This window comes from Fukomys damarensis, unplaced genomic scaffold (genome assembly GCF_012274545.1).
Source record: "Fukomys damarensis isolate Sample0158 unplaced genomic scaffold, DMR_v1.0_HiC HiC_scaffold_14, whole genome shotgun sequence".
NCBI classification, from domain to species: Eukaryota; Metazoa; Chordata; class Mammalia; order Rodentia; family Bathyergidae; genus Fukomys; species Fukomys damarensis.
The window spans coordinates 83,340,848-83,355,127 of NW_022900926.1; the positions used below are offsets into that span (position 1 = coordinate 83,340,848).

General features: G+C 38.4%; 1 protein-coding gene across 5 annotated transcripts in view; it reads right to left on the reverse strand.

Annotated features, from left to right (window-relative positions):
* The window catches only part of Klhl32 (kelch like family member 32), a 197,727-nt gene extending 183,453 nt beyond the window's left edge, over positions 1-14,274 (reverse strand). For all 5 annotated transcript variants that reach the window (XR_004517175.1, XR_004517174.1, XR_004517173.1 and 2 more), the window contains exon 1: positions 13,973-14,274. The gene's annotated coding sequence lies outside the window, so the exon portion shown is untranslated. The remainder of the gene's footprint in view (positions 1-13,972) is intronic.
* Positions 14,275-14,280: the final 6 nt, after the last annotated feature.

The following is a 14,280-nucleotide window of genomic DNA, read 5'->3' on the forward strand; positions in this document are numbered from 1 at the left end:
AACAATCATGGACCAAAGAGAGTTGAAGTCTGGCCCTGATGCAGGCAGGCTTGGCCAGACATTTAGTCTCCACTGCAGAACTGTCCTATCACTTTCCTTCAGTACACTGGTGGCCAGGTAAACCTTTAGTAAATATAAAACAAATTCGGATCTTCTATATTCCAAAAATACTCAGCTTGGGAAAACACTGAGTATAGAGCAGATAAATCAGTAGATTTCTTTGGATAGTCGACTCCTATAGATTTTAAAGATTTGTTTGGTGTACACTATTGTGCTTGATCCACATGATCATATATTTGTTCTTCCTGTTAAAGAAACTACTCATTACTACACAATGAGGCTTAGGAATCAGACAAGTTTACCCTAAAACTTGTCTAGAAGCAGTATTTCCTTAAAGCATGTTTATTTATGAAGTGTGAGAAAGGGAGATGGTTCACAAAAGGAAAAATTAGAAGATCAGTGGAAAGTGCTTTCAGAGACTAAGGCAAGGGTCTTCCAGAGTCAGTGGTGGTTTTTAGAAAGGAGAGGGGGATGATGGGAGCCGCATGTCCAGACTACCGACAGGAGTCCATCAGAAGAGCCGCAAGGAAAATGGCACATAGATCAGTGAGGAGGTCAAAGTGGTGCCATGAGAAGAGAAAGTAGAAGGGAACACAGGAGATGGAAGGAAGGAGATACTGACAGCCTCTGGCGACTGAATACTGAGGTGGGAACAAAACCCTAACTCCACGATCACAATCTCATGCAACATAGAGTGAGGAAATCACAAGATCATCCCTTAATAGAAAAGCTGTGAGGACACTGGAGCCATGGAAAGACTCACCTAGAGGACCAAAGGAAAGTCCATCCTTCCTAACCCTGTAGTTATCGAAAAACAAGGTCAGAAGTGCCCAAAATGTGGTATGATCTAAATGTTATATAAATAAGCGGCTCCTACGTTAATTCAACCCATATTTGCTGAGAGTAGTGTGCTAGGTAAGCAGTGATGGTATAAAGTCAAATAAAAGAAATCTCCAAGTGGCTAGAAGCAAACCTACAGACACGGAAGCAGAGCAGAAGTTACCAAGGACAGGGGAGACGTAGGGTAATAACTACGAGAATGGGCAGGAGGGAAATTTGGAAAGTGACAGACGTGTTCTTTTAAAGCTGGATCGTGGTAATAGCTGCACAAATTTATAGTTACCAAAAATTATTGAACATGTAATAATTTCTACTTGATTTCTTCATGTGAGCATCTTAAAAAGCTCAGATTTAATACAGTACCATCCTAACCACATAGCTGTATGGATTAGTATCACCACTCACACAAATGGTATCTCCATCATGCAGTTCACATTGCATGAACTTTAATGGCATATACAATTTTCCCTGAAAAAATAAGTTTTTTTTTGTTTGTTTGGTACCAGGAATCGAACTCGGGCCCTTGCACTTGCAAGGCAGGCAACGGAACCACTGAGCTAAATCCCCAGCCCAGAAAGCTGTTTTTAAAAGTAATTAAGACTGTGAGGAAAAGTAATACGGGGCAAGGTAAAGCACAAATGAGGAGATAGAGGAGGTGAGTCAGTCGCAATTTTACATAGGGTGATCACATAGGTGTCAGGAGAAGGCGACCCTCAAGGCGCAGGACCTGAAGGAAGTGAGGCAGTGAGCCCAGGGGTGGCCAGAGTAAAAACATTCTAGGAAGAGGGAACTAGGAACTGGGATGCACAGGGTCTAGAGCAGAAAAGAGGCCAGTGGGCAAGAGAAGGAATGGACGGGAGGAAATGAGCAGAAGGTGGACACAAGATAGAAAAGACGGACAGATGGTGCGGAGGGTGCTGGTTCTTGGGCCGGAAGCCCAAGAGTAAGTTCTGCGTAAAGAAATAGCATAACCTACCTCAGAGTTTGAAAAGACCATTCTAGTTACTGTGTTGAGCAGAGTCTAAGGGAAGCAAGGAGACAGACCTCCCATTTAAGCAAGAGATGTTAACTGCAGCAGGAATGAAAGTAGAAGTGGTAAGAAATAGATTCTAGACTTTCCTGAATGCTTGAATTTAAATTGTGAGAAGAAAAAGCCAAAGATGATTCCAAGGTTTCAGGGAAAAGCTATTAAAGATGGAAAAGCTCTGGATAAGGCAGGTTTGGAAGAAAAAAAAAATTTAAAGCATGTATAAGGAAGTTTGCTACTAAGTTATATGTGCTCAAATCACTTCCAATAATTTTAGTGACTTTCTTTTAAAGACCACCTTTGCTATAGGATTTCTTTCTAACACATTCATAAAGTAGTTTTACAGAAATAAGTGAACATGGAAATGTAAAAACATCTACTTAACATGTTGATTGTTAATCTTACCCCTAGTTATAAGACTGCTGAATAACTTATTTTCTTGTAACTTTTAAATTGTATTTTTATTGACATTAGGTTTAACCTGAGTGCAGCAGCACCAAAAGGCAGTCACTCGTCTCTGAGTGGTTCTCAATGAAACTGAGAAAAGTCTCAACAAATGCTAGGATATACAGTGTTAATGAAATCCACCTCCTATAACAAGAGGAAAAACTCAAGAAGCATCATAAAGGACCAAGGATTTAGCTCAGTGGCTCTGCTGCCTAACTTGCAAGTGCAAGATCCCAAGTTTGATCCCCGGTACAAAAAAAAAAACAAAAGAAAAAGAAAAGAAAGAAAGGAACATCATAAAGAAGTGCCAATATTCAAGGTCAATCTTTCTTGAGATTTATTTTTCCTCAGAGCAAAGCTGTTATGAAGAGATACAGGCAAAAAAGATTATCTTCTTGCTTATGGATTTAAAATTTTATTTTATGATTTAAAATACTGATTCCCCTTCCTCTCAATTCTAAATGTGTGTGTGTGTGTGTGTGTGTGTGTGTGTCTTATTTATTCTGTACATATGTCCTTCAAACTTCTTTATGTGGTCATTAAGATTAATACAAGAGTTAGAAATACATGATTCTAAATTACAACAGCTGTGCCCAAGGCTATTCCTTCCTGTAATTTGGCACAGATGGCCAAAAAAGATCATTTTGGCAGACTAGTCAAATGCTAATCACCTAATGAGACTTACTGCAGCCTCAAAATCAGCTGAATGGTTAATGAAGTCACAGTCTCTCTCCCATCATTTTTCAAAACAAAAGATTTGTATTCTTCAACTCAAGAATATTAAAAATGTTTCTGCAATAGGAATTAAACTAGCTTGAATCTAACTCAATATCAGGGAAGACAGCACAACAGTCAATAATTAAAGTACCACAGACAGGCAAACCTGAATAGGATTGGTACCTCTATCTCATAAATTTTCACTCTACAAAATGACTATTCTTAAACTTACCAAACAATATCTCAGCATGCAAAAACTTGATCATGTTTGTATATGACTCTAATTCACTTGTGTTTTCACAAGCAGTCTAAAGGCAAGAATTATGTTTCTTATCTATATACCACTGCTAAATAATTACATATCTCCTCAAAATGCCTATTATTCCAAGGGCACATTTTGAATCTTCCCAAAAATATGGGCTAAATTACAATTTGAAATTGGAGCCTCTCTGCTCCTAAAGTCCTGCCATCCATATCTATATTATTCTGTAGTAGTTCACTACCAACCTGTAAATCAGGGACTCAACAGATTTCATCTGCAGTAGAAATAACATTATCCAGCTGGCTTACATATTGCCATATAATCACTACCGATTTTCTAAGTCTAAAAAGGTAAAAGATAAAAATCACCTGATTTGGGGCCAGGGATTTAGCTCAGCGGTTTAGTGGCTTGCCTTGCAAGTGCAAGGACCCGAGTTCAATCCCCAGTACCCCCCACCAAAAAAATCACCTGATTTGATGTCGTGCAGAAATGAACATTTAAAAAATCAGTCTATGACATGGACAATTTAATGACATGGATAAGGATGCTCTCTGCAGCGACCCACCTGCTTAGTTGTACACAAATAAGAGCAGAAAACCATAACCTCTGCTTCAGCAATGAAGGCGTTAATCACGAATTTTGACTTGTATTCAGAGAGGGCACCTGGTTAGTATAGAACTGCCTGAAATAATGAAATGTCCACTGAGTATCTGGGGAGCTGTGGACCCTCGAGTGATTTAACTTGCTCTTTGTTGTTAAGTGTGAATGACTTGAAAACTGAGGCCCGAGCCAGGTGGCATGACTGCTCCTGGGAGGTAGGAACGCGAAGCAGAGTATGAGCAGGTCACTGCTCTCTTAAACAGCAGCTCCTAAGATAGACCTACTGTATTATCAGAACGTCTTGAGGAGGTTTTTTAAAACTGTCTCAGCATCAATGCAGATTCCAAAACAGTCACTACAGAGGATCCAGGAAACTATATTTTAAAAGCAATTCCCAATCATGCTGAAGATCAGCCTGGTTTCAAACCTTTGTATTGGATTTATTTGCAGAGCACCGGTAAATAAATATGTGATTCTCAAACTAAGGTCCAGGGAAGCCAATGAGAAACAATGATGGAGCACTTTTCTTATAAGGAACACTTTTTAAAATATGTATAATTTTATCATCATAAGCAATGGTGTGAGAAAAGCAAAATTCCTTGTGTTATCCTAATTTACAGACAAGGAGACTTACACTCCAAACTTCCCAGCACAGTGAACACTGAAGGATTCTGCCTTCAGCTGTGCTTGATCTTCCCACCCACCACACTGTGCTCAGCCAATCTCCCCTTACTCCACAGAAATACCACCAGCGAGAGATTTTCAGTATTGCCCATGACCCAAGCAACCATAAGTGGGAGCTGCCTTAAGAAAAGGCCTTACTTACTCTACCACTTAGAAGCCTAAAAGTTCCAACAACAAATTAACTGCAGACATTCTCTGACCAACAGCGATAGATCAACATGAAATAAAAGTTAACAACTGACAACATTGTGAGAGAGCAGGCGGTCAGTGAAGATAAATTTGTCGTCAAAATTTACAGATGAAAATAAGATTCCCAAATTAGAACATCAGTAAAATACCATGTTAAATTCTGTGTCGAAAGGCCTTACAGCTGTACATGAGCTTCTCAAATCACATTTGATCAGCTAGGAAATTCTATCTGTAGGTAATATGAAATATCTCCACGAAAGAAAAAATAGCTTTGACCCAAAGTTTAAAAAAAGAAAATAAAAGATAAGCTGTGTCCAAATTGAAACAAATTGCAGGTTAATTAATGTTTTCATAGAAGAAAAAACCAAGCCCTCAATTTCATAATTCCTTAGGATTTTGATTCTCAAAAAACAAACAATCAGTCATATCAGATCAAGAACACTAGGCTGGGAAATAATACTGAATCTCTTTTGGAGCCAAAGGGTTATTTGATTACATCTACACCACTGCCTATCACAGGAACAGCATTTTATTTTTAAAAGTCTCTTTTCAGGGAATGTCAGAGTAAATGAGGAAGCAAGTCAAAGAGAGATTCTATCAAAATAAATCAATTCCAGTCAGATATCTACTTCAGTTATGAACCTAAATTTCCAAAATAATAAGCATAGCTGTCACTTGTGTAGAGGTTGAGATTAAACCCAGTATCTCCACATTTAGAGACAGGCTTTCATTCTTGGCAATATGATTTTGTAATTTTACTGGTCTGTGAATGGAGGGCAGACGCAAGACCTAGCATTGACATCATCTTGACTATCTTATTTCTCACCCCTGAATTTATATCTCACTAAAATTAATATATACTACATAATGTTTTTCTACTATATCTTTTCTGCAGTCATATAGTAAAGAAATCTGCAACAGATGTTTCATCTTTGACAAATGATTATTCTTATCAGTAATAATATCCTATGTCTTTCTTGTTTTTGCTGTTAATACCAAAATTAGATATGAATTATGAAATTGCAACATATTTTAAGAACTGCAAAAAATACATTCATACCAGGGATAAGCAGAGCATATTTAGCACAAGAAAGTCTTTTTTATAAGGACATACTTTGCAATCCACTAGATGATGAAAATAGAACTTAGCTTGGTCTATAGCTTCCTAAAATTTACTGCACCGGCTAACTTCCTACAAATGTTCTTTGTTATCACTATTATAAAAGTCACTAATATAATGAACTGCTAACAGATCCCACTGTTGGCTGGGGGACCTCTAAACCCATAATTGGGGGTGACCTTGAAATAAGTCAAGACACATGTGCTAGCCTCATTTATACTCCTAGGTCATCAGAGATTCAAATGAAATTTAAAATGCAGGGAAGTTACTCTGCCCCATTCAAGGAAGAGGAACTGCTGGGTAGGGGGCGGGGGAGAAAAGGAGAGATAATGTACGGGGGTTGGGGGGAGAATTAACTAGAAAGTATTTTCTTTGGGAAGAGAATAATCTTATCTGACTTGAAAGAGAAAATAAGGATTTTTTTTCTTTGACCCTGGTGAGCTTTTGACCTTTTCATAAAACTTACATAATTTACCATGGAGGGAAACCCCTAGATTTCTAGAAAGACGTAGACAACTAAAAACTGACCTTGCTAGAAAGCCTGAACCCGCCAGGTATTTAGTGCTATTATTAACTACACAGAGGGCACAGAAATAGCTCTGTGCGTTTTACGCACGGGAGCCCCTAAAGAAATCCTACAACAGAACCCTGAGAGTTGCTTGGGCAGAAGGAAACTGACCCTCCCTTCTTTTTTCCATGGCCAGCCCAGACCTCCAGGAGCTGCAGAAAAGGACCTTGTCAAAGAGAAAAGATACCATTAGCCCCAAGATATGCAGCACTTTTCCTGGGAAAGGCAACCCAAGCAGGGCATGTGTCTGTCAAAGCTCGGTAACAAATACACAGGGGCTTTTTCCTCTTTAAGGTGGCTCTGTATGGGTTTAGACATTTTATACGAGGCGTGATATCTAAGTGAATTCCACTATCACTTTGAGGAGGGCAAACACGAGGGGGAGGAGGCATGGTGAAGGGAAGGAATTAGCAAGTGCTGAGTTTTTACTAGGCACCAGGCATTGTGCCATACGTTTCTCAGATATCTCATAATCTTAAGAGTAGCACTATGCTAGGGTCTGGGTAGGTCCCCCAGAATTATCCCCCAAATCGTGTTGGTGATATCTGGAAGTGGCCTATTGGGGTGATGATTAGGATGAGGTGAAATCATGAAACTGGGAGCCTCATAAATGCATTAATCGACTTCATACACAAAGGAAGAGACTGGAACTAGCAAGCTTTTGCTCTGTCTTGCCCCCTGATGCCCTCTGTCATGTTAGGAGGCAGCGGGAAGATCCTCATCAAATGTCAGCATCATGTTCTGAGACTTCCTACCTTCAAGAATCATGAATTAGATAAACCCCTATTTCTTATAAATTGCCGACTCTGCTATGTTCAGTTATAGTAACAGAAAATGGACAGACACTCTCTAATTTAGGGAATAGATTTCCCATTCACAGATGCGGAAAATGAAACCTGGAAAGGATGTGTCACTGGGCTGTGAATCAGAGAGCCAAAAATTATCAGATTTAGTGCTCAGATCCAGGCTCCAAGGCTTGTGTTCTTCTGGTACTCTTTCAATTGTAGAACTAAAAACCATAAATAACAAGGCTTCTAAGTAATGATTTCAAATGAAGTATCAAAATTTATGTCATAAAAAAATTACAAAATGCCTCCTCCACTGCTCTTATTGTCTGTGCCATTAACATCAAACCTGTTCCTACTGAAGCAATCAGTGGGGCTGCAATTACTTATTCTATCAATGCCCTGTATGTCAAACGAGGTGTACTGTCAAGATTCGGAAGGGAAAGTAGTCCTGCTTGTAAACAACTGCAACTGGCTTATCTGGTATAGAAAATAAAGATATTATGCCTCAAATACATATGTAGGAGAACATTGTTAAGAGTCCACAAAAACTGCCTAAGATTTTCCTTCTTCATTTAAAATTCATCTTATCAGGTTGTTGGTTTTGACCTTGCAAGGGAAAAAAGCTATTTTAGACAAATTTATAGCTTTCAATGTTTTTGCCATATGTAGAACTAATCTGACTCCAAGTGAAGTTTGCAAAACTGTTACTTTTGCATGCATAATTCTTTTAAATTTTTTCAGAAAAATTTATAGTACCATATGTCTAAACCAAGTTAAATTAAGTGCATCAGCACACTGCAATGTACATAGGAAACCGGGCAAGAACAAACAAATACAAAGACAGTTGAGCACTTCCTCCTACTCAGCACCTCTTGGCAAGATGGGTCTGGTAATAAAAGACCCAATCAAATATATTAGGACCAGGAAAAAGGCAAAATTAGTTCCATCTATTAATTCTCAGTAAGAGGGAAAACAAGATATTCTAGAGTAAATTCCAAAAATCAACTCTGCAAACTGGAAGAAATTCTGAAATAATGAGAATGGAGGGAAACAGAGATGTAGCCAAATCTATTTCTACTCTAACCAGTTGTTTTCATAATATTTTCTAGTAGTTACCAAATGTGTCTGTGAAGGGCAAACCATCGTGTTGGCTTATACTTTACTTGATGGGGATTAAAATCCTTCCAACTTTAAAGTGAATTCCTCCACACCAAATGTCCGTAGTTCTACATTTCAGCACCAAAATTTTCTATTTTATTTTATTCTGTTACTTTGTGCCATCGTTCTCAAAAGAAGTTGTCTTACCCAGTCACTGCAGATCTTTTAGAGTACTTAAATCCAAGCCTAAGGCTCACTTGTTTATTATTTATCTTTCACCTTCACCCAGATAACCAAGAAAAATGTTGACCTTACAAGGATCAACAGAAGATATTTACCTGTTACCAAAGGTTTCCCTCTGAAGAAAGCACGGTTTTTCAAACAGCTAACATACAGTTCATATTTTTCCTAAATTGTCTCACAGATACAAAATGTGGCTTCTCCAACTGTAAGATTCTCCCTAAGCCTCCAACTCTGTGGCTCTCCTAAAAGAAAATGATTACATCTTTTATCATCTAATTTTCCCAAATTTCTATTCCTCTTTCTGAATATCCATATGTTTGCCCACTTCAATTGAATTCACATAAAATAACTATGTAGGTCTCTTCTGATACAAAAGTTATCTCATGAAAGCAAATTATGTGACATCTGTTGGGTGTTAAAAATACAGATACACCATACTAGCTCGTGGGTACTGTACTTCCTGTGTACCAGATCTATGACTTGTCCCTTGTCCTTATCTTCACATCTTTTAGAAGAGTTAGTACCACACTCTCCAGATTCTCCACTAGGTCTGCAAGGCTTCTCCTAGTCTCTCTTACCAACTCGTCTTCCTCTCTTCTCTCTCATCGACCCCCTGTCCCCTCTTCTTGCTATGCTCCATTTCAGAGGCCATATTTCTTCCCATAGCTTTCATCACCATTGCTTTAGCTAAAGTTAGCTCATTAATATCAGTTATCTCCAGCATTATATTCTCAGCTTTGACTTGACTGTCTGGCAGAGGCTCCTATCTTTCCATAGGTAAAAGAATCTTCATTTAATAGATAAAAGAATCTTCATTTAATATAATCAGACCCAATCATCAAACCCAGCATAATCTGCCTCTTACATATGATTTAACTGATCTCCAGTATCAGAATATTTCTTATCTTCCATATTCATGCTTCAATGTTGTAGGACACACGACTCCCTCAAAATCACATTATGTACTCATCTACAATCTCCATGAGGCAACAGGCAGAGAAGACATGTGAAGTAAAAAGAGAGGCTAATGCTTATAGCTTTATTTTATTCATCCAATTTAACTTTACGTGGTACTGGATTCTTCATCTGCAAAATGGAAAAAAAAGACACTATTTTATAAGGACATTGTGAATTCACTGAGAAACCGTTGGAAACAAGCTAATACAGAGAAGGGGCTCAAAAGAGGATACTGACAGAAGCAGTATGTTTGTTCTGAATCTTTGAAAGGCACAGCCACAGCCAAGATCTCCACTGTACCAGGGCTTGCTTGTTACAACAGTATTAACCGAACTAAGGCACAGCCACAGCCAAGATCTCCACTGTACCAGGGCTTGCTTGTTACAACAGTATTAACCGTATTAACAGTATTAACAGTATTAACGCCTAGCTGTTCACTAAGGGAATGAAAGTAGAAATGCTTTTACTACCAAAGCATCCTCCCAGAGGGTGATTTTAGAATAAGAGAACCAGTAGAAACCACTGTTCACATCTTTTGGTTTTTCCCTTCTTAAACTACTTCTCTCTGAATCCACAAAACAAACAACATAAATAAAACAACACTCTTTCTGACTCCCTGCTTTGGTGAAGTCCACTGTCATCTCGGGAGTAACACAAGAAACGCGAGAACACGGCAGCTTCTCAAGTGGTATTTGTTTCATTACAAGATGATTTTAAGCAGTGAATAGCATTTTCTAGGCCAGGGTACTAGCATTAAATGTCCCTTGGAAGGGGGTTCTAACTAATTACTTAATGCTTTAATAATAAGTATTCATTGAACAGCTCAAGACGCTCCTTTTTCTAACCAACTTTTTTTCTGCCTCTTCTTACAGCGAAGCACAGTTGTTCCTCAGTCATCTTTGGGGGACTGGTTCCAGGATCCCAACAGACACCAAAATTCGCAGATGCTCAAGTGCCTTATTAATATGGCACAATTGCTACATATAGTATATACATTTCTTACTATACACTTTAAATTATATCCAGATCAACTTATAATGCCTCGTAAGATGTCAATGCTATGTAATAATTGTTATATTATATTATATTATGGAATACTGATCAGAAAAAAGTTTTACATATTCCATACAGACTCATTTTTTCCAAATACTTTTTTAAATGAAAGACAACATTTATCATTCAGAAATTAATATTCTTTGAAATAAGTTGCAAATCAGAAGGAAAATCAACACTGAACATAGAAATTATTTTAAAAGTAACAAAAAGAATACCTCATATCTAATTCTATGATATGTAATATATCTGCAATCCGAGGAAAACGTATAGTTTTTAAATGTATTATTTTTTAAAAATAATTAAATTTGTATAGCCTATAAAATTATTTTTAACTCTGCAAAGGAGAAATAAAATAGAAAGAAATAACTGGCAAATATAAAACCAAACTCAATGAAATAGAAAAAATAATACAAGTAATAATATACATGTGTGGGTGGATAGATGGATGGATAGATCAATAGCCAGTCAGCTGTTTATCTGTTCTATGGGAATGTGGTTTATCTGCTAGGTCTGAAACATACTTGGGAGATTTGCTGGTCACTTGTCTCCAGTAGAATATGCAACTTACCCACAGGAAGTAGTTTGCATCCTAGTGCAACTGCTTAGAAGAGTCCATGAATTAAGATTTTTCTATTCAGGCAATTTGTTTTTACTTACAGAGAGCTAAAATCTTCCATCCTAGAACTTCTGTCCACTGGTCCTTCTTCTGCACTGAAGACCCATAAGAATACATTTCCTTTCTTTATCCTTTTATAGGCTTTTAAGAATCTGAATAAGTAGACAATGTCTATCTAATTTTTCATATATGACTTTTCATTATTATGCTTTGTTTGGCTGATGAATAACAGTCTACGGGGATTATGAGCCTGAAAAAGAGCTCTCTTATTCAATATATCTATAGAAAAAGCCAATGGGCTGTTTAACTCTATAACGAATCTCTGTTCTGATCTTCCCTCTGGGATATCCTTATGCTGTATACAGAAAATAAAAAGTAGCCATTGTGCCCTATCTCCCCTTGAAAAAGATATCTAGGAATCAATTATTCTTCACCTTTGGCTAAAATCAAGTCCAAATACTTTTTTGACCTGCAATTAGTTCACAGAACCTGTGGCTATAAAGGGACAACTATGTTCAACTGAACTTTTCTATACCTCTTAACTCTATGCCAAGAAAAACTTCAGCCACGAATTTAAGCCAGGAGATAATAAACTATAAATCTTTGGCTTCACCAGATTTCAAATTCCTATTTTGGAGCACTTTATGCATTGTTTTCTCTGAGGTGTAACAAAGAGATGCAGTACACCTCAGAAATAAACTTGGACCTATTTAATGAAGAACAATACAGAGTATTTATTAGACTTTAATATTAACATCTGAAAACTCCTGATCAATAGTATAATAATGGATATACCAATACTTTTTACCATTTTATTGGGAAATAATAGCTTAGAATTGGGTGACACCACAGTTGCTATGGATTGCAAACCAGCAGATCACACACACAGGCCACATGTGGCACAGATATATTTTTAAAATTAAGAACACTTCACATGAAAAAAATTCAACCTTCTGTTTTTCTTGAAAAGCCATGGTTGCAGAGCTGGGCAGCAACACTCAGCTCCAGTAGAGTAGGAACTGCCTTCCCCCTGCAGGTTTGCCTGCTGCAGTCTACGGTCCACACTCCCACTGTCCCTGCCCCTTCATCAGGCCTGCTCAGCTCCTTTATCCCACTTGTCAACCTCGGCACATATTTTATATGCAGACACAGTTTTTTAAGGCAAAGAGCAAAGATTGAGAAAAAGCTTCCCCTACACTAGCTCTGGGTCCCTAAGCTTTATACTTATTGAGGATAATTCCTTGACCTTGTGGTTATTATGAGGATTAAAAAAGAAATTAATGAAAAGTGGCCTGTAAACTAAAATGTAAAATGTTCATCACTGCTGTTTATCTCCCAGCACTCTATGAGTTGCATAAATCTTTTCTTACCTGTTATTTATTACTTAGCTTCCTTGTTCCTCGTATTATTGTATCCCATATGACACAGTTTAAAATCTAAATTAAAAATATATCCTCTGCATTATTTACCAAGAGGTAGAAAAGATGAGCAGATACCAAGGAGAAACAAAATGAGCTGTTTAATGACAATGAAGCCATACTAAATAATTTCTATTTGAGATGAAGGTATACAATCAGTGCAAAGCGTAATTAATTATTGGACTGCTCATGACTTCAAGAGCTGGGCTACAAGTTCACCCAATAGGAAATGAAGGCCTTAGATCAGAATTGGCAGCCAGGGTATTGGGGGATCCTGAAATAAGGGCTCTATCTTCTTGTGGGCTCTATTAGTGTTTTAGTAAAGGATCCAGTCCATCAGAAAAAATCCACATTTAATATGAGCTCTAAAAGCTTAGAATGGAGTATTAAGCCATTGCACATATTTTATGTCTACAGTGTTTCTATCAATATATAGAAAGATCTCAAAACATCAATGAGAGATTTGAAAGGAAACAAAATATTCTCCGAAATGAGCAGAGGTGGGGAGAATTACAATTTAGTAACAAGGCGGTGGATACAGAAATGTTAGTATAGATGCACGCCATGAATGCTAACTAGTTAGGAATTCACAGATGTGTACTCCTGTTCTGGTCAGTTTACAACTGAAAATCATCGTGGTGTGAGGAAACACAACAAAATCATCTGCTTTTAATTGTTAAGATAATCATGCTTAAGCCAACTGCAGGTCAGAATTGGAAACAGAGGGGAAGAAGGGATTTAAATTGGAATCAGCATTCTTTACAAGATCACCAGAGCAGGATAATTTATGATTCAAGAGACAATCTGTTGAAATATTCATCTGAGGAATCCTTTTTAAAGCATATCATATAGCGCAATTACGGCTTTTCTTGAAGTTGAATGAAACCGCAGCCTAAAAGCAAATTAACGAATACCAAATTGCCTCGAGGTCCTCCATGCATATTTTATTTTAAAAATCAAAATACATAACAGCATCATTTAAGAAACCAGTTCTTTCAATCAATGTCCCAAGAATGATGTTTAAGCAGGTCTCCTTGGCAACCAAGGAACATAGTGCACACTGGGCTGGGGGAAAGAGAGAAGAGGGAAGCAACTCCAAGGTTGGCACACAAGTAACCCGAGTAGTAACTGCTCCCACCAGACGACGTCGGTAGAGTCTGCGTGCTCCTACAATTTCAACTCCAGGTTTCTACCCCTCTGGCACCCCAGCACCCTCCCATCCTCTCCCTCGGGTCTGCAGGCACCAACCCCAAACAGGTTTCAAGGAGAGGTTCTGGCTTACCCGATGGGGTGAGCGGTCTGCTTGGTTTTGTACCCGAGGCAGCAGCGCAGGCACCAGGCTCTCCCTGATGCACAATGGCTCTGCTTCGCCCAAGAAGCCGGGGTAATGCTAAACTGAAGCAGCTTCGCTCTGCCGGCTTGGGCTGCAGTAGTGGAGACCAAACGAGCTAGCGTTTGTGTCACTGTGTGCGTGTGTGCGTGTGTGTGTGTCTGCCTCTGTGTGTGTGTGTGTGCGCGCGCGCTCCCGGCCTCTCCCGCCGGGAAACAGTGTTCCCTAGTAAATAAAAAGCACCAGCCAGCACGGCAGGT